Source organism: Macaca mulatta, chromosome 16 (assembly GCF_049350105.2).
Source record: "Macaca mulatta isolate MMU2019108-1 chromosome 16, T2T-MMU8v2.0, whole genome shotgun sequence".
Lineage (NCBI taxonomy): Eukaryota > Metazoa > Chordata > Mammalia > Primates > Cercopithecidae > Macaca > Macaca mulatta.
Window position 1 is genome coordinate 80,498,504 of NC_133421.1, and position 20,294 is coordinate 80,518,797.

General features: G+C 37.6%; 1 long non-coding RNA gene across 1 annotated transcript in view; it reads left to right on the plus strand.

Annotated features, from left to right (window-relative positions):
- The window catches only part of LOC106994117 (uncharacterized), a 69,298-nt gene that overhangs the window by 17,243 nt on the left and 31,761 nt on the right, over window positions 1-20,294 (plus strand). Inside the window, exon 2 of the long non-coding RNA XR_001440562.3 lies at window positions 16,316-16,381. This is a non-coding gene — a long non-coding RNA (uncharacterized LOC106994117). The remainder of the gene's footprint in view (window positions 1-16,315; window positions 16,382-20,294) is intronic.

The following is a 20,294-nucleotide window of genomic DNA, read 5'->3' on the forward strand; positions in this document are numbered from 1 at the left end:
CTCCCCTCCCCTCTCCTCCCATTCCCTTTTCTTCCCTTTTCTTTTTGCTTTCTTTCCTGGAGAACAGAAAGAAGGTCAGGATTGACAAGATGCAGTAAGAGTCAAGGGGTTGGTAGGACATGTATAGAAAGTAAGCAGGGGACAGATTATGGATTCTAAGTGCAGTCAAAATGGTGGCAGCCATTGAACAGTGGAATTAATTGATTTCTACTGAAGCCTTTTTTTTTTTTTTTTTTTTTTTTTTTTTTTTTTTTTTTGAAACGGAGTCTCCCTCTGTTGCCCAGGCTGGAGTGCAGTGGCGCGATCTTGGCTCACCACAACCTCCCCCTCCCGGGTCCGAGCAATTCTCCTGCCTTAGCCTCCTGAGTAGCTGGGATTACAGGCGTGTGCCACCATGCCCGGCTAAATTTTTTTTGTATTTTTAGTAGAGATGGGGTTTCACCATATTGGCCAGGCTGGTCTCAAACTCCTGACCTTGTGATCCGTCTGCCTCGGCCTCCCAAAGTGCTGGAATTACAGGCATGAGCCACCGCACCCGGCCTTAAGTCATTATTCTAATTGCAATACTGACTGTGGATTATTGGGGAAACTAGCAGAGATACTATCAGTGGAATATTGATTGAGATTCAAATGGAAGAGAATCCAAGTAGCAGTTGCTTAAATGAGATTAAAATGTCACTTTCTTTCATATAATAATAAGCAATTCAGTGTTGACATAGTAGATCCTGTCATGATGAATGTGGGCTGTTTCCTGATTTCTATTCTGCCATCCCTCAAGGGTAGAAAAAGCAGTAAGGAGGAAAGTAGAAAGAAAAGGCCCTTCTGAAAAATGCACATTCCACTTTCATATAGCAGTGGTAAGAAATTAGTCCTACATCTAAACTGGTTTTAAAGAGGGGTCATGAGCTCAGTTAAAAATCGAGCTGAGACTGGGTATAATGGCTCACACCTGTAATCTCAGCACTTTGGGAGACTGAGGCAGGAGGATCGCTTGAACTCAGGAGTTCAAGACCAGCCTGGGCAACAGAATGAGACCCTTGTCTCTACAAAAATTTTAAAAATTAGCCAAGTGTGGTTGTGCATGCCTGTAATCCTAGCTGCTTGGGAGGCTGAGGTGGGAGGATGGCTTGAGCCCAGGAATTCAAGGCTGGAGTGAGCTGTGATCATGTCACTGTACTCCAGTCTGAGAAATAGAGCAAGGCCCTGTTTCGAAAAAAAAAAAAAAAAAAAAAAAATCAAGCTGATGTTATAGCCATCATGCCACATATGAAGACAAGGCTGGAGATAAGAGGAAATAAGCTACATGTGGTGAGGGGAAAGGATGAAAATAACGTCCTTGTGTTACTGAATCACTTGAACCCTGGAAACATCTGCTCTTACAAATTCTTGACATGTGAGATAGTGAACACTTTATTATCAATACATTGTTATGAGTTGGGTCTTCTGTAACTTGTAGCCAATAAAATTCAATATGATAAATCTCAGGAGAAGCAGGGTGATGATGATGTAGTATCCACCTTTTCTAGTTAGTCCTTCCATGGGATGAGATCAACGCTCCACTCTTAGGCTACTTAGATATTAGTGCCTTTGCAAAACTGATGGCATTTTTTTTTTCAGATGGTGTCTCGTTCTGTCTCCCAGGCTGGAGTACAGTGGCGGGATCTCAGCTCACTGCAAGCTCTGCACCCCTGGTTTCAACAATTCTCCTGCCTTAGCCTTCCAAGTAGCTGAGATTACAGGTGTATGCCACCACGCCTGGCTAACTTTTGTAGTTTTAGTAGAGATGGGGTTTCACTATGTTGGCCAGGTTGGTCTCGAACTCCTGACTCAGGCGATCCACCCACCTCGGCTTCCCAGCATGCTGAGATTACAGGTGTAAGCCACCAGACCTGGCCCTGACATCATTTTGATTCCTCAGATCCTAGGGTCCTAATAGCAGTTATGCCTTCATGTAGCAAATAGAAATCTGAGGGGAAATCTGTAGAATTCATATTCAAATCTGTGAAGGTAAAACATCAAGACTAAGGGCTGAATTATATATTTGCCTAACATGTAGAAATCACAGTGGTGTTCATAGGTTGGTGGCATCTCCATTTTGACTTTGCCTTGAAAATTCTACTGTATGGCATCATGGTTAAGTATTTGGGCTGTGGAATCCAACAGATGAGGGCTGTGATTCCAGTAATGCATAGTAATTCCCATGTGATCTAACCACGCTGAGATTTAGTTCTTCATATAAAATATGAGGATTGATAACACTACCTATTTCATTGCATATAATAAGATTAACAGTCTATTCATATTGAGGGTTTACAATAGGCAGATACTGTTTTTAGCAATTTTTAAATATTAACTCTTTTAATCCATTCAAGACCCTTAAGAGGGTGGTAAAGGTATTGTTATTCTCCTTGCACAGGTAAGGAAACTGAGACAAAAACAACTCGAGTAACTTGCTCAAGGTTACTCAGCTAGTAAACACTAATGCTAGGATTTGACTCCAGGCCATCAGGCCTTAGAATATGAGCTTTCTCCCTGTTTAAATGAAATATTGCCTGCGGAGTGTTTGGCACATACACATGCAATAAATGTCACTTATTATTTTTATTTTGCATTTTCCCATCACTTTATTTTGACTTCAATGTGGGAGAGGTGATTATCCAAAGATGTGAATTATCCAAGGATTGTGATAGTCAGAAGCAGAGGAAATATTAGATTTTTCTTAGTAGGAGTAGAAATAAAGATTCCCAGCACTTGAACCAGTCCAAAGCAAGAAACAAATGTCCATAAGCCTTCTTTGCTCCACATCTGTTTTTATTTTTCAGTTTATCAGCCTGCTCTTTCATGACAGGATTTTGCAATATTTAGCTCCCCTGGTGACTTATAGAATATCAAGGCAAGAGAGAATAAAGAAAAGCTTTTAGCCAACTTCAGCTTTTCCTTCCTTAAAACTGAAGATAAGCTCTGGCTGGACACCATGAGATTGGCTGAAAAGACCAATTCATGCATCTCCCTGTTATCAGTCAAGAGGGGAATGCTGGCTTTACCAGTGCCCAGCACTGTTGATAGTCCTTGTCTCACAGGGTCAGGATGGTGGTGTGTGAAGATAAGACAAGCTTGTAGCCGAGGACTGCCCAGATAGAGCATGGTTTTTGTCTACTGGAGAGCAGGTGTAGGCATCTTCGGTAGATGATGTCTATGTCATCACATGAGGTTGGGGTTTGACGAGAACATGAAGAGGAGTGAGTAGAGGTATAGAGATGTTGGGTTTATCTCCTGCAAAACCAACTGTTCTTTCATAAGCTACAAGAAGGAAATGACCTCCAGTCCTTTGATTTCTTATGAGAATTCATATAAACCATAGCAAAAGCCAGGCCAGTACATCTAAGTACATCTAAGTACAAGCGCTCATTGGAGACGAACAGCCCATTACATAGAACTCATGTTACGTATAACTTTTATGAGTGGTTGTGAATTGACAATACTTCTCTAAACTGAGAAAGATCAAGTATTGTTTACCATCTTCTGGATACCAAACCAGTGTCTCCTATAGTGAAAAAACCATCAGGATAGAATAAGAACTGACTCTAGCAATGGTTCTCCTGAACTACCTCTGGAGTTCAGAAATACAATTGTCTTCCTTTAGACACTCTTTCATGTAAGGAGTCCAAGTACAGATTTTAAAGAATGGAAAATACTTAGGTGTCTTAAAGAAGTCCATGCAGCCAGTGATGGGTTGGAAAGGGACCGCTAAGAAACACTACGTCAAGATTGAGGCTGGATTTTGGCTTGCTCTGTTGTAATGAAGAGGCAATTAGCTGGCTAATTCTAACCTTAGAATACAAGTGTACCTAAGTAATATTAATTAATATTCCAAACTTGAATAAGGTCAATTTGAATACAAAATGGTCAAAACGCTTGCTCACTTGTCTCCATTTAGTATGTAAATAGGAAAATGAGTGTTCAAGGAGGTTCAAAATCTAATGAGGACTTTCTGTCGCCAGGCTGGAGTGCAGTGGCATGATCCTGGCTCACTGCAACCACCAACTCCTTGGTTCAAGTGATTCTCCTGTCTTAGCCTCCCAAGTAGCTGGGATTATAGGTGCCCACCACCATGCCTGGCTAATTTTTGTATTTTTGGTTTCACCATGTTGATTTAGTACAATGAGTAAAATGTACAGTTTTTCACAAGAATAAGCATTTAACATCACAAAAGTGGCTACTTCTAAATCAACCATTCAGATTTGTTTCTACTTCCTTTTTTAAAGATGTCATTTTATCACACTATATTAGATTCACTATTCCTTGAATTTCTTCTTCTTTTAAAACTGTTTTTTAAAACAAATATTCTTTTAAAACTGTACATTTAGAACCTCTAATGAATAGCTTCCCTAAAATAATGTAGAATCTTGTCTGGCATACTGTTTCTCTTTTGATTTCGAAATGTCTTAAGATAGCCTCATTTTATCACCATTTTTGAGGAATTTTTTTTCTAGAGTTGCAGGGTTTTTTGCTTTTTGTATTCTTTCGGCAATTTAAAGATGTTATTCCATTATCTTTTTGCTTTCATAGTGTCCTTTATAGAGCGAAATAGTCAACTTTATGGTTTTATCCTTGAATGCAATATGCTTGTTTTGCTCCTTCTTTTAAGATTGTTTTTCAGACATTTCACAATGATGTGCCTAGATGTTGTTTTGTACTATATTCAGAATTCATTGAGCTTCTTGGATCTTTGAGATGAAGAGTTTAAAGAGTGTTGGGAAATTCTTTACCAAAGCCAATTTAACCAGTGATGGATACACTAATAGCTCTGACTTCACCAAGATACAATATATCCATGCAACAGAATTATACTTGTATCCCATACATCTATACAAATGAAATAACATTAAAAAATAGCTATCTCTTCTTTTTCTGTTTGTTTCCTCTGGATCTTCAATTACATGTGTGTTATACTGTTTATTATTATCCTATATGTCTCTCCCACTTGGTTCTGGTATTTTTGTTTTTTGTTTATTTTTTATTCTTAATACATTTTCTCCCTATTTTCACCTTTGATCATTTTCTATTTACCCATTTTTAAGTTCACTGGTCCTTCTTATGCTGTATGTTGTCTGTTAAGTTTATTCTATAATGTTTAATTTAAGGATTATATTTTGCAGTTCTAGAGTTTTCACTTGATCTTTTTTATAAATGAATTTCTTTTCTCTATTGGACATTTCCAGCCATCCTTTCCTTCATTTTGTACATATTTTTTTCTCTATTTTCTTTAACATACTAGTGCTAGTTATTTAATGCCTTGCCAGTATTAGCAATGTCTGACTGAGATTGCTACATCTCAGTCAATGTCAGGCAGCATCTTTTCACTGTTTTTTAAAAATCTTTTTCTCATGGTCTTACAGGATAAGATGGAAATATCTGTATATTTTTCCAGTCCAACTCTAGGCTTGCTCTCCATATACGCCATAATGCACAAGAGTTCCATGGCTGAGATTTAGTGGGTAAAGGGAAGTAGCTTTGATTTCAAGGCTTCCAAAGTTCTAGCAGGTCATGGCAGTCTACATGGCTGTTGAAATATCTATTGTTCTCTCCTTGATCTAGCAGACATCCTTTGCCTTTGTCAGGCCCAGTAGTCTAGCAGTATTTACCCAGTTCTTGGACAATGGCTTCACGTGGGTGAGCAGCTTTTGATCTTTGCTTATCCTGGAAGAGAGCTTCCATTAATATTTAGTTCCTTCACATTTCTGTGCATGTACAGAGAGAAGACACCTGTAGTTTATAGTGTTGTTGTTGTTGTTGTTATTGTTTTGGCAGGAGAAAAGCTTGTGTAATTCTCTATACCAGCAGTTGTCAAATTACTGCCCAATCAGGGCCAAATCTAGTCTGTGACATATTTGTTTATAGCCAGTAATCTAAAAACAGTTTTAGCTTTTTAAAGGATTGTAAAGACAAGCAAACCACTAAACAAGGAATATACAACAGATGAAATATGTCTCATAAACCCTAATATATTTAGTATCTGGTCCTTTGCAGAAAAGGTTTACTGGCCTCAGTCTATGTCTTCATTGAAATGCTAACATTCTCTGTGTCATTATTTTTCATTCTGAAATTCCCACTATCTAGCAGCTGGAACTATAGACTATTGCTATAACTTTATTTACTTCATTCTTGTATTATTCAGCACTTGTATTTTCTACTTTCTGGTTGCTTTCTTCAATTTTGTTGTCTATTAAAGTTTTCACTATGTAACCATATTTTTAATTCACAGAAGACGTCTTTGCTTTCTGAAAATTTAACACCACATTTGTCTTGCATATATTCCACATGTTTTCTCGAAAGAACTGCCCAGCTGACCCACAGAATCATAAGTAAAATACAATGACTGTTCTAACCAACTACATTTTGGGTCATTTGCTATGTAGCTGAATCTGACTGATGTTGCCAGAATTCTGGAAGTAGAGTAGAAATCTGGGAATCTAAACATTCACGTCACAAACGTGTAATCAATGCCTGTTTTCCACATGATACTCTCATTGCTAACTATTAGCTTTTCCTGTTGTTTCCTAGGCTAGAGGCCATTTGGTTTACTGTCTCCAGCAAATGCATCTCTAATACTCAGCTGAAATACTGACTCCACAATCTCTAGGCTGTGCATACTAGCAAGAGGATCTGGTTAACAAACTATTTCTTCCTTTTCAAACGGTTGACCAATTCCCCTGTGATAATATTTCCTTTACCCTCTTCTCCAGAATTTTTTTGTTTCCAGTTTCAGATTTGAGGAGAAGTTCTGCAATGAACATGAGATTACTTCATAGCTTTTCCCAGTAGCAAACTAAAATTCAGCTTTTTTTATCTTGCTAAGTCATTTATCACTACTCTATCTTACTTTTATGCCCTGACATTCTATCTCTGTTGTCTACTGACCCATTCTCTTTATTCTTGTGGGTTTCGTTTTTTTTTCTCCTCTATTCCCTTAAATTATTGTACTGGGACTTCTGGAAGACAGTAGCTGCCTGTGAATGTGTTCTTCCATCTTTAATAGACTTAGCCTCCATTTTTCACAGTTTCATCCAAAGGAAACTTACACAGATGAAAATATTTGGAATCTGAACAAACACAGGCCATAGCAGGGCAGCAATAGCTGTGTGTAAATATTTCTTGTGCAGACATTTGTATAGGCAGTCCTAAGTGAATTAAGAAAGCTGTAAACAAAATGCACCCTGACAAAACAATAATGCAAACCACATTTTCATCAAAATTAAATGACAGCAGTAATTATGTATTTCTTTGCTATGTTGATTTTATCCCAAATTGTGAATGATAGCTCAAATGAAGTCAAATTAAATGTTGGCGTTCATTCAGAAGCAATGTAACCATATAAAACAAACATTGATCTACTGTTTCTGCCCTAACTGCCCCTCTGTGATATGAGGCAAGACACGTAACTTTCTGAGGCTCACTTAATAGAAAAAAATAAAGTCTTTTATTTCATTAACTTCAAGGGCAACCGCAGTTTTATAAATTTACCATTTGTCAAAAGAAAATGCAAGCTTGTTTCATATCTGTCAGTATGAGGAAATCACCTTCCATCTTTGCTAATAGACACTATGACCTTTATATCTTTGTAAGTATAAAAAATGATTTGGGGCATATATGAATCCCCGTTAGCAGTTAAGTAGAAAAAGAAATGTGAATCTGCCAATTATATCAACGCAGGCAAATCATAAGTGAAATCAGTAAGAATCACAGAGATTCACAGTATCAGTGATTCTAATCCTATGATAATCCTCTGATGGCAGTATAATCAGGTGTTTTTTTTTAAAAAAAAATAATTGTTACAGTTGAAATCATTGGATAATCTTAGCAAACAAATCTACAAATCCTACTACAGAGCTTTTCATGCACAATTCTAAATAAGAAATGCCTGATTACATTTTGTCCAACGGAGCAAAGTTGATTGGTAGTAGATTTGTAAGGTTTTGAAATAAGAGAATAGAGGGAGGAAGGAAGTAATTTAAGGACATGATATCTAATTTGTAACATCCATTTATAATATTCTTTGGGGTAATTTGCTGATGACAGTACAGCTTAGGAGATAGATCAAGCTAATTCATTAACTGCTCTATCTTCTTGGAGAGGATTAGAGATGGGGGAGAAATTGGTCTGTAGAATTTCAAGTACCAAGGGATTTATTCAGACTCAGTCTGCAGACAAAACTAACAAACCCAGATGATGGATCATTTGGCTAAATCTTACTTTTCTGTCCCAGTAGGGTAATCACAGACACCATCCCAGGAGCAGAATTTTTAAAATGCCTTGATAATAATAATAGTAATAATAATAACTACACACATGCATTAATCACTTGCCATGCGTTAGTTAATTTTGTAAGTGTTTTAGAGGTTTAACTTCATTTCATCACAGTCTATGAGGTTTTGTCACTGCCTTACATTTTATGAGAAAATTGAGGCACAGAGAGGTTAAGTAATTTGATCACACATTAGGAGGTAAAGTCATAATTCCAACTTCATCAATCTGACCTCAGAATGTGATTATATTTTAATTTATTAGCATCTTGTCCAGTTAAAATCTTTGTTTACTGTATTCCTATTTTTTAGAGAAACTGAAAATAATTTGTTCTCTCTAAAAACAAAAGAGTTAATTTCTAAAACCAAGTTACATTATTCAAGGGAAATAGGGGAGGAAGGTAACAAATAAAAGGGGAACTGGAGTATAAATTTAAAATATTTTAAGACATGGATTCTTATTACTATAACAATAATTATGCAAACCATGTTTATTTTTTGTTAGTTTGACCCACTGTTTAACCTCTTTAAAGCCCACTTTGTTCATCTAGATAAATGAAATGCCATAGCACCTAGTAAGTTGTCAGGAAAATTATAGTGATTGCTTTATCCGTATTAGGATTAAAACATTCTCTCAATGTAATTGGATATAACTTATGAAAAATATATGTGTGTTATTCTTTTGAAAATTGCTCTCAACATCTTACAAAGTATTTTGGAGGCATCTGTCTTTCTTTCATCCCCACCGCAAGGGTGAAATGTAGAGTAGTAGTGTCTGCAGTGCTTGGGAACGTCTTAGAAATGCAGCAACACGGCCACACTTCAGACCAAGCAAATCAGGATCTGCTTTCCAGCAAAATCTCCAACTAAATCAAAAGCACTTTGAACTTTAAAAAGCACTGGTTTATAGAACTGGAAAAATAATGATGTGGATAAAGAAGCACAAGAATCCAATGACAATGCTAGATTTTTAGCTCGATCGGGGACTGAAAGCGTAAAGAGGTAGGGGGAAAGAGCTTGGTTTCATTATTTCGGTGTTTTGTTTTTGTTTTTAAGCTAATAGAGGCCAAAAGGCTAAGGAAGGAGAGGGAGCATGCAGGAATGAGATACTTTACTAAAGAAACCCAGTTTCTGAGTTTTGTTGCTGATTCAGAAAGGAATGGAATGGAGAGCAAATGTGGATGTATCAGTCTAATTTTGCAGAAAGGAACTGACTTCTTCCAAGAGGGAGGAGGAGGGGCACAGAGCAATTCATTCTGGTGATTAGTCGGGCAGGAAGCTGAAGAGGTGACTGAGCAAAGGGCAAGATACCTGGTGAGAGAAAGGGGTGGAGTTTTCTCAGGGAAGGTGGTGGAAGTTTGGAGGAGTTGGTGCGGAGGACGGGAGGGAAAGGCAATTGCAGAAATACAGATGGGCTGAAGAAGGTAGTGAGGGCTAGGACATTTGCCATAGTGCTTCTCAGTCCCGTGGCGTGTGAGGCCTGAAAGAATGAGTAGCCTTCACAAAAAAGGACAATCAAAGAGAAGTGATGTTGCTACTATTATGTAAGTTAAGGAGTGGAAACTGGGCATGGTGGCTCGTGCCTGTAATCCTAGCACTTGGGGAGGTCAAAGTAAGAGGATCACTTGGGGCTAGGAGTATAAGACAAGCCTGGTCAACAAAGTGAGATCTTTTCTCTATGGAAATAAATAAATAAATGGGAAATGTAAAATGTAGAGCACTCTTTCTTTAGAATTTTGAAGGTGCAGGGCAATTGTAGATGATGGAATGAGGTTTCCAAGGGTGCAGTGTAATGGTTAGAAGGTGCAGCAGCCAGGGTGAGTGGGATAGAAATGGAGCCTGCTGGAAGGAATTATGCACATGAGAATAAGTAAACAGCTAAAGGAGAGCAGAAATAACCAAAAGGAGAGTGCGTCCGGCTCATGACTCAAAGCAGTAGCCATGAAAGTTGTTCGGTTGAATTCCCAGATGCTGTGGAGATTCAAATTGTCATCTGCATTTGGTATAAACTAATTTTGAGACTAGGAATTGGAGCAGAATTCTGAAAAGACAGGAAAATGATTTGCTTTCTGCAATGATACTTTTAAGTCTAAGGTCAGGAAAGTGCGTCCTAAAACATTACACGAAGTTTTTTTTTTTTTTTTTTTTTTTTTTTGAGACGGAGTCTTGCTCTGTCACCCAGGCTGGAGTGAAGTGGCCGGATCTCAGCTCACTGCAAGCTCCGCCTCCCGGGTTTACGCCATTCTCCTGCCTCAGCCTCCCGAGTAGCTGGGACCACAGGCGCCGCCACCGCGCCCGGCTAGTTTTTTGTATTTTTAGTACAGACGGGGTTTCACCGTGTTAGCCAGGATGGTCTCGATCTCCTGACCTCGTGATCCGCCCGCCTCGGCCTCCCAAAGTGCTGGGATTACAGGCTTGAGCCACCGCGCCCGAAGTTTTTTTTGTTTTGTTTTGTTTGTTGTTGTTGTTGTTGTTGTTGCCCCGTCTGGAGTGCAGTGGCACCATCTCAGCTCACTGCAACCTCCGCCTCCCAGGTTCGAGCAACTCTCCTGCCTCAGCCTCCCGAGCAGCTGGGATAGTTAGACATCTATGTTCTCATTACAGAGAAACTTGCTCAATTGACTCTTGCTAGCCATCCAGTGGACACAGCCTTCATGAAAAACAGTGGTATTTATGGGAGGTTGGCCCTTCTTTTTTCAAAGTTCTCTTGTTCCCTTTTTATAATGAAGCAGGATGATTATGCTCACTGGGTCAAAGTAAAAACTAACAGAACAGGATAAATAGATCTGTGGTTAAATCCTCTTTCTTAATAGGAAAAGAGCTGGAGGGAGGAAGGAAGGAAGAAATCAAAATCAATAGCAAAAAATAAAAACAAGTGAGAATCAAAACGTCTATCTCTTTACCATCATGATTTTTAGAGGCAAGCAGCAGAATAGAGCAAGTGCAGAAATTCCCCTCTTACCAAGAAGATACATCATTTCCTATAACTTAAGTTTCTACCAATTAGAGACTAATTCGCTCGTAGATGTAAATTTCCTACCAACCAGATTTGAGAGAATAGGAAATTGCCCAGTTATTGGTCATCAGGATCTCATGGTAACTCTTTTTGATCGGATTCCTTTCTTCCTAAACTGTAGGTGAATTGTACGTAGATAAACTGTATGCCAGTACAGTTTCTCCAAATTTTTCTTAGTACTGAGCACTGTAGAAAAGGGAATTTTAAAATGGTCATTTCAACAGGCAAGGATCTGTGTCAAGCACAGACCCTTATAGAAACATAAAGATATTTTGAATTTTGAAAAACAATATGACTGCATCATTAGACAGAATGTAACATACGTAAGGGGGCACAAACTCAGAGGGCACCATACACTTAGATAAACTGGGTGACATGTGACTTGTTGTCTGGAACACACCAGCCCCGTTCCCTCCAAATTCTTGGTTGGCCTCTGTTGAGCCAGCCTCATTTTAGCCTGCGCCTCCTGATTTTAGGAGAGTACTTATTTCCAGTGATGTTTACAAAACGGGGCATACAAGCATTAATTGTGAACAATGATTTCAGTCTTCATCTAGCTTAACTGCAAAACATGAAAAGACTTTCACAAATTTTTCTCCAACTACAGTTTCTGAGAATGCTTAAATGAAGCCACCACATTTGTAACTTTATCAGGTTACTGCTTGTCATCTCTACCACCATGTGACTGAATTTCTGGTCTTTGTCCTGCCGATTGAATTCTGTTCTCTTAAGAGCTACTGTAGCTGAAAGGTATTTCCACATGCTTCTGATTCTCTTCCCTGTATCACATTATTCCCAGCATGAATCAGACACTTTGTGATACCTTCAAATGACACCGTGGAAAAGGCTGAGAGTGTTTTATTTTACATGTATTTTAATAATTGCATATTATCATATAAATTTGTAATAAATATGCACTGTATCAATATATGAAATTTTTAAAAATATGCATTGTACATGTATATTTCAATTTGTTGAAAGGTTACATGAATACATGCAAAAGTGAAAATTTTAAAGACAACAAATAAGTATTCAGTGAAAATTATATTTTCTTTCTGCCAATGACTTCTGGCCCCTTGCTTCTGCACCCAAGATGTAGTCACACATACCAAGTTTTTGTGTAAACATCCATTGGATAATATGGGCATATGCTAAAATCGGTAATAACTTTCCTTTTTAATGCAACTTGAATCTTATACACACTATTCTCTATTTTGCATTTTTTACCTTATCGTGGAAGTCAGTTTGTCTTGGTACGTACAGAGCCTCCTTGTTCTTTTTGACAGCTGTAACTGCATACTATTTCATTCAATGGAGTTACCATTATTTATTTATAAATCCCCTATTGCTGGATGTTCAGGTTGTTTCTTAGTCTTTTAAACTCATAAGCAATAATACATATACATTCTCGTACATATGTTTCCATGCACATCTAATCTATAGCCAAGTGGAATTCTCTACCAAAATATGTCTATTTAAATTTTTATAACTTTTGACAAATTGTACCTCATAAGAGTTTCTACTCCCTGCAACATGTGAGTATAGTTCTACACCTTCTAACACTACACTTTCTGATCCTTACTAATTTATAAGAAAATAAAAATTTATACTTTTAATTTTGATTTGGGACATTTTCCTCTTTTAGTTCAATTTATCTTTAAATCCATGGGAGCCATCTGCTCCTGTGCCTTGACCATATTTCTACTGGATGATTTTGTTTTATTTCAGTGACTTGTATGAGATTTTTAAATTAAGAAAATTAGCTCTTTCCCTCCCGTAAGTGTTGCAATATCTATTGCCTGTCATTTGACTGTGTTCATATATTTATAATTTTTTCAGGCTCAACCCAAGGGAGCCAAAAATAAGAGAATAATTTACAACTATTATTACAGGGGACACTGTGGGAGAACCACTGTCTCTAACATTACACCTCTATTTCCAGCTCTTTTGAGGGCCCACAAACCCTTTCATCATGGGAGAGCCCTATCATCTCAGACTCTCACTTGTCATAGTGTTTATCTATATAGACATGTGGCTTAAGTCTTCATTCAGCTGAATTGCAAACAAGAGACTTGTACCATGATGCTCTCTAACAAGAGTCTTCAAGAATGTTTAAATAAATATACCATATGTAATGTTGATTAAGCCCCTGATTATGAAGACCTGACCTGGAATGAAACCAGAGAGAATAGAAATGAGAGGCACTATTCATAAATAATTGACAATGCCCAGGGGGTGACCAGGTAAACCCACAGGGATAATGTGAAGAGTTAGGGATGGCTCCATTGCCGGGCTCTGAGATAATGCCATGGCAGAGCTATTTCTTGTAGAGAGTTAAGGCTCACAGTGAGAAAGGAAGAACCAAATTTTTTACATAAAATTTATTTGATGCTTATTTATGTGGTCAGTTTTGTGATAGTTTACTTAAGGCATATGTTGAAAAAACAACTAAAAGATAACCCTGTAGGCGAAGTGAGGCCAGTTAGCCTGAACTGTAAAGACCTATTGTATTGCAAACACCATAGTAACCATGTTTCAATAGTGTTGAGATTTCTTATCTAATTAGATCACTTCGTGAGGCCAAATGATTGTGCCCTGATGATTTGAAAGCCAGATATCATTCTGTTGCCTTTGCCAAGTAGTTTGCACCAGATGTTGAGACCTGACTGCACAGAGAAAGCGACCTAACGTCTGTGGCAAACCCATATTGTACCAGCTTCGTGTGAGATCTTACTAGCTTGAGCCCTTCTTTATTTCTGTGGAATTGTTGTGTGGCTGGAAGAAATGCCTCCTCAGCCATGCTCTGAGAAGTCTGTGATGTTAACAGAGTTGCTAGAGAATGAATGGAAAGCTAAGAACAGTAATCCATATATTTTTTCTAAAAGAAAAGAATTTTGACACAGAGCATTTCTGAAGGCAATGTGCTATTCACTAGGACATGCAGCAAAGCACCTGGTACTGATCCATCTGCCAGTAAAAACGAATGAATAATGAGTGGGGATGAACACAGTAATGAGGAGAGAGAGAGGCTTGTCTATGATAGGATCTGGCTAATGAGTTAGCACTCATGAAATTTCCATGAATAACTGGGGGTTTCAAATATTTACCGGTTACCCATCCTCTTCTTGACCTCTATAATAAGAAATACATCAGAATCTAGTCTATATACGTTGGTTAACCACGAGACTCCAAAATGGTCATTAATCTCTAATAGATGGTGGGCCTAATTTTGTCTCCATGCTTATTTACTATGGTTAACAAATGTATTTACAAGATCCCATGCCAGAGTGAATAAGAGTGTCAGGGTCTATTCAAGAACCATCTCTCAACCAGACGCAGTGGCTCACTGCTGTTAATCCCAACACTTTGGGAGGCCAAGGCAGGCAGATTACGAGGTGAGGAGATCGAGACCATCCTGGCAAACATAGTGAAACCCTGCCTCTACTAAAAATACAAAAAATTTAGGGGTACGCACCTATAGTTCCAGCTACTGGGGAGGCTGAGACAGGAGAATCACTTGAACCCAGGAAGCAGACATTGCAGTAAGCCGAGATCTCGCCACTGTACTCCAGCCTGGGCAACAAAGGGAAATTCTGTCTCAAAATAAAAATAAAAATAAATTAAAAGAACCATCTCTCAGTCACCTATCTCAGTTGAATTTAATTAAAATTATCTGAGTCTTAGCTCCAAAGTGAGTCCATTTATAAAAAATACCATTTTTTGCAAGCTAACTAATTTTATTGCCCTTCAAAATTAATGTTGGTGAATTTCTTGGTTTAGAAAGTAAAAGTGAACTCCTCATCCATCTAATCACTTGGCTCCTTTAGCCATGGTTTCACTATTTAATGTTATCCAAAGACACATCACAAAATTATCTACTTACCTATTTCATCTGACATGGTGTCTACAGCTGTTTATTATTAAATTATAAATGAAATCAGAGTTATACCTCTAAAAAATATGGACAGTATTCTCTGTTGAGCTCATCTATCCCTAAAACCCCCAGTCCCTCAGTACATACAATGGAATTCCCATTTTACTCTGAGTGCCATGCTCCATTAATCCGCAAATCTCAAAGTGTATCTGACAGGAGTGATGTTGCACATTATAAAATAAGATTTCTCAAATGCTGCCCATCTGTTAGTGATACAGGCAATCTACGTGTCCTATATATAGAACATACATACACTTCCTGCATTGCATATTCTTTCAAATATTTGCTCTTGGCATTGCTAGGTGTCCTACTGTCATAACAGACAAGTCATTCATTAAGCTGTCAGCACCTTGCTACCCTGCTCCCAAAGAAGGTCCATTTCTGTGTTTTCTGTTTCTTGCTGGATGACCTATTCACTCATCATGAGCTGAGCAGTTACTCTCATAACGGGTGCAACTGAGTTGTTCACGTCAACATATGTAAACCAAAGCTCTACTTCTTCATTTCCTGCGGTCCAACACTTGACTTGTGGAGGGCACTAATGGATTGGAAAGCCAGCCTGCAGTCATGAGTTAAGTTGGTGTCAATGTGATACACTTCTTGGCTGAGACATCTAAGGAAGGGACATTAAAAGCAAAAAAGTGGAACAAACAAGTAACAAGAAAAAATTGTAAACACTGTTTGAAAATCTGAAAGGGAATCAAGAAAGGCAATTAGCTACACAGACCTATACGTTGGAACTATTTGGAACCGAGTATATGGGAAATTACAAAATTATATTAAAATCTAAAGCATCTAGTATAGCACATATTTGTAAAATGAAAAATAATAAAAATTGATTTTTAGAAAATTAGAGCTAAGCCCTACTGATTTTTATCTTTGATTTTGTTGTTTATATTTTAAGAGGTCTTGTGTTTATGAGAAATTTAGTATTCACTAGAAAAGTAGAAAGATAATCAATTTTTAACTAATTGAAAGAGCTTAAAATATAGTTTCCTAAACATCCAAGCCCTTATCTTTCTTCTTGACCTCTTGCCTAATCCGTGATTATTTTTATTCTAGAGAGTAGAAGATGGAAAGAGAGAGAGAGAAACGGACGGATGGACAGAAGGAAGGAGGGAAGGCAAGGTAAGATTGATTTAAATTGGCCAATTTGGCTTATAATTAACAACTTTGATTTGTGCTTGACAGAAAGAAGATTAAAATCATTAATTTTGGCCAGGTGTGGTGGTTCATGCCCCTAATCTCAGCCCTTTGGGAGGTTGAGGCAGATGGATTTCTTGAAGCCAGGAGTTTGAGACCAGTCTGAGCAACATAGATGAACTGATAATCTATATATCCCAGTTAAATATGAATCCCATATTATCAACTCTAATAGAGATGAAAAGGTTGATGATAAAATATGGTAACAGAAAAACACTCTCTCAACCATCTTTCTACTGTATAAATGCTTGGTTTTACCACAGAAAACCAAAATAAAGCTTGTGATGCATGATGTTACATAGGATTTATTATTCTGAATATATATTGGCACAGGACTAGGAAAGACCACCTCACTAATCAGTTAAGTCATTGCATATTTTATGACATATACTTTATCCTACTTGCTTCAAGTTTGGTTGTAAAGAAAGTGATATATCCTAGAGGAATGGAGACAAAAAGCTAATTTATATCAGGGACAGCCATCCAAATCCCACAAACACAAATGAAAAAAAGTGAGAGACTCAAAGAAAATCATATTAATTCATCTAAGTAGTATTGCTTTTCTGTAGCACAATGCATGTAGAATATCATGGTCCATGTAATTTTAACTTACATTTTCTTCTTCATCCTTTCCAAATGAGACCATTTTATTTTTTGAGAAAAACGGGACAAAATCATTGTTATTTTATATTGCCCCCATTTGTTAAGGTATAGAAACTTAGTTTCACACAGCCATTGACCACCAAAATGACACCCCACCTTGATTTAAATATTTAGTCATAGCAATGTAAGTGACAGACCCCAAAGCCCCAAGAAAGGAGTCAGTCACAGCAAGTTTTTGCTGTATGTGTGTGTGCATGTGTATATGTAACAATATCATGTATCAGGTTAAGTTGCATTTCTTATTTTGTGATGAAATGTATATGCATCTGATCATATATGTTAATATAATTATCTGTTGATTAAAATGCTGGTCAGAAATTCTATATGTAGACAGCATTTGGTTGAGCTAAGACCTTGAAATCATTTTCTCCATAAAGATGGAATTGTCTTCTGTCATATAGCTAATATAGCTAATGGTTTCTGGAGTTTAGATAAGAATATGAACAAAGGTAAGAACGTCATTAAAATTGTTTAAGAAATATTAGTTTCAAAATGACCATTTAAATAACAATGATTAAAATAAAGTACTTGAAAAATTACATGTTTGGGATAGAATTAAAAAATCAAACGAGGGATGAAAAGGAAGAGTGGAGAAAGCTAGCCACAAACTTTACCTGTCTGTTTGGTTTCAGGTAATCCTTACAAGTGCCAACAGAATGGAGAGGGATTGCTATTTCTAGAAAAAAAAAAAAAAAAAAGAGAGAGACTCAGAAACAATCTACGGTTGATCTTGTCTATTATCCAAGTGATATTTGATATAGCATTTTTCTGTTTTATTGAATTTCTGATATATTATTTATATGTTATGGGTTTTTTTTAGATTTATGGTACTATTTTAAGTCTGTTAGAATTATATATACTTTTTTTTAAATTTATTTATTATTATTATACTTTTTTAAGTTGTAGGGTACATGTGCATAACGTGCAGGTTTGTTACATATGTATACTTGTGCCATGTTGGTGTGCTGCACCCATCAACTCGTCATTTACATCAGGTATAACTCCCAATGCAATCCCTCCCTCCTCCCCCCTCCCCATGATAGGCCCCGGTGTGTGATGTTCCCCTTCCTGAGTCCAAGTGATCTCATTGTTCAGTTCCCACCTATGAGTGAAAACATGCGGTGTTTGGTTTTCTGTTCTTGTGATAGTTTGCTAAGAATGATGGTTTCCAGGTGCATCCATGTCCCTACAAAGGACACAAACTCATCCTTTTTGATGGCTGCATAGTATTCCATGGTGTATATGTGCCACATTTTCTTAATCCAATCTGTCACTGATGGACATTTGGGTTGATTCCAAGTCTTTGCTATTGTGAATAGTGCCGCAATAAACATACGAGTGCATGTGTCTTTATAGCAGCATAATTTATAATCCTTTGGGTATATACCCAGTAATGGGATGGCTGGGTCATATGGTATATCTAGTTCTAGATCCTTGAGTAATCGCCATACTGTTTTCCATAATGGTTGAACTAGTTTACAATCCCACCAACAGTGTAAAAGTGTTCCTATTTCTCCACATCCTCTCCAGCACCTGTTGTTTCCTGACTTTTTAATGATCGCCATTCTAACTGGTGTGAGATGGTATCTCATTGTGGTTTTGATTTGCATTTCTCTGATGGCCAGTGATGATGAGCATTTTTTCATGTGTCTGTTGGCTGTATGAATGTCTTCTTTTGAGAAATGTCTGTTCATATCCTTTGCCCACTTTTTGATGGGGTTGTTTGTTTTTTTCTTGCAAATTTGATTGAGTTCTTTGTAGGTTCTGGATATTAGCCCTTTGTCAGATGAGTAGATTGCAAAATTTTTCTCCCATTCTGTAGGTTGCCTGTTCACTCTGATGGTAGTTTCTTTTGCTGTGCAGAAGCTCTTTAGTTTAATGAGATCCCATTTGTCAATTTTGGCTTTTGCTGCCGTTGCTTTTGGTGTTTTAGACATGAAGTCTTTGCCCATGCCTATGTCCTGAATGGTACTACCTAGGTTTTCCTCTAGGATTTTTATGGTATTAGGTCTAACGTTTAAGTCTCTAATCCATCTTGAATTAATTTTCGTATAAGGAGTAAGGAAAGGATCCAGTTTCAGCTTTCTACTTGTGGCTAGCCAATTTTCCCAGCACCATTTATTAAATAGGGAATCCTTTCCCCATTTCTTGTTTCTCTCAGGTTTGTCAAAGATCAGATGGCTGTAGATGTGTGGTATTATTTCTGACTCTGTTCTGTTCCATTGGTCTATATCTCTGTTTTGGTACCAGTACCATGCTGTTTTGGTTACTGTAGCCTTGTAGTATAGTTTGAAGTCGGGTAGCGTGATGCCTCCAGCTTTGTTCTTTTGACTTAGGATTGTCTTGGAGATGCGGGCTCTTTTTTGGTTCCATATGAACTTTAAAGCAGTTTTTTCCAATTCTGTGAAGAAACTCATTGGTAGCTTGATGGGGATGGCATTGAATCTATAAATTACCTTGGGCAGTATGGCCATTTTCATGATATTGATTCTTCCTATCCATGAGCATGGCATGTTCTTCCATTTGTTTGTGTCCTCTTTTATTTCACTGAGCAGTGGTTTGTAGTTCTCCTTGAAGAGGTCCTTTACATCCCTTGTCAGTTGGATTCCTAGGTATTTGATTCTCTTTGAAGCAATTGTGAATGGAAGTTCATTCCTGATTTGGCTCTCTGTTTGTCTGTTACTGGTGTATAAGAATGCTTGTGATTTTTGCACATTAATTTTGTATCCTGAGACTTTGCTGAAGTTGCTTATCAGCTTAAGGAGATTTTGGGCTGAGACAATGGGGTTTTCTAAATATACAATCATGTCATCTGCAAACAGGGACAATTTGACTTCTTCTTTTCCTAACTGAATACCCTTTATTTCTTTCTCTTGCCTAATTGCCCTAGCCAGAACTTCCAACACTATGTTGAATAGGAGTGGTGAGAGAGGGCATCCCTGTCTTGTGCCAGTTTTCAAAGGGAATTTTTCCAGTTTTTGCCCATTCAGTATGATATTGGCTGTGGGTTTGTCATAAATAGCTCTTATTATTTTGAGGTACGTTCCATCAATACCGAATTTATTGAGCGTTTTTAGCATGAAGGGCTGTTGAATTTTGTCAAAAGCCTTTTCTGCATCTATTGAGATAATCATGTGGTTCTTGTCTTTGGTTCTGTTTATATGCTGGATTATGT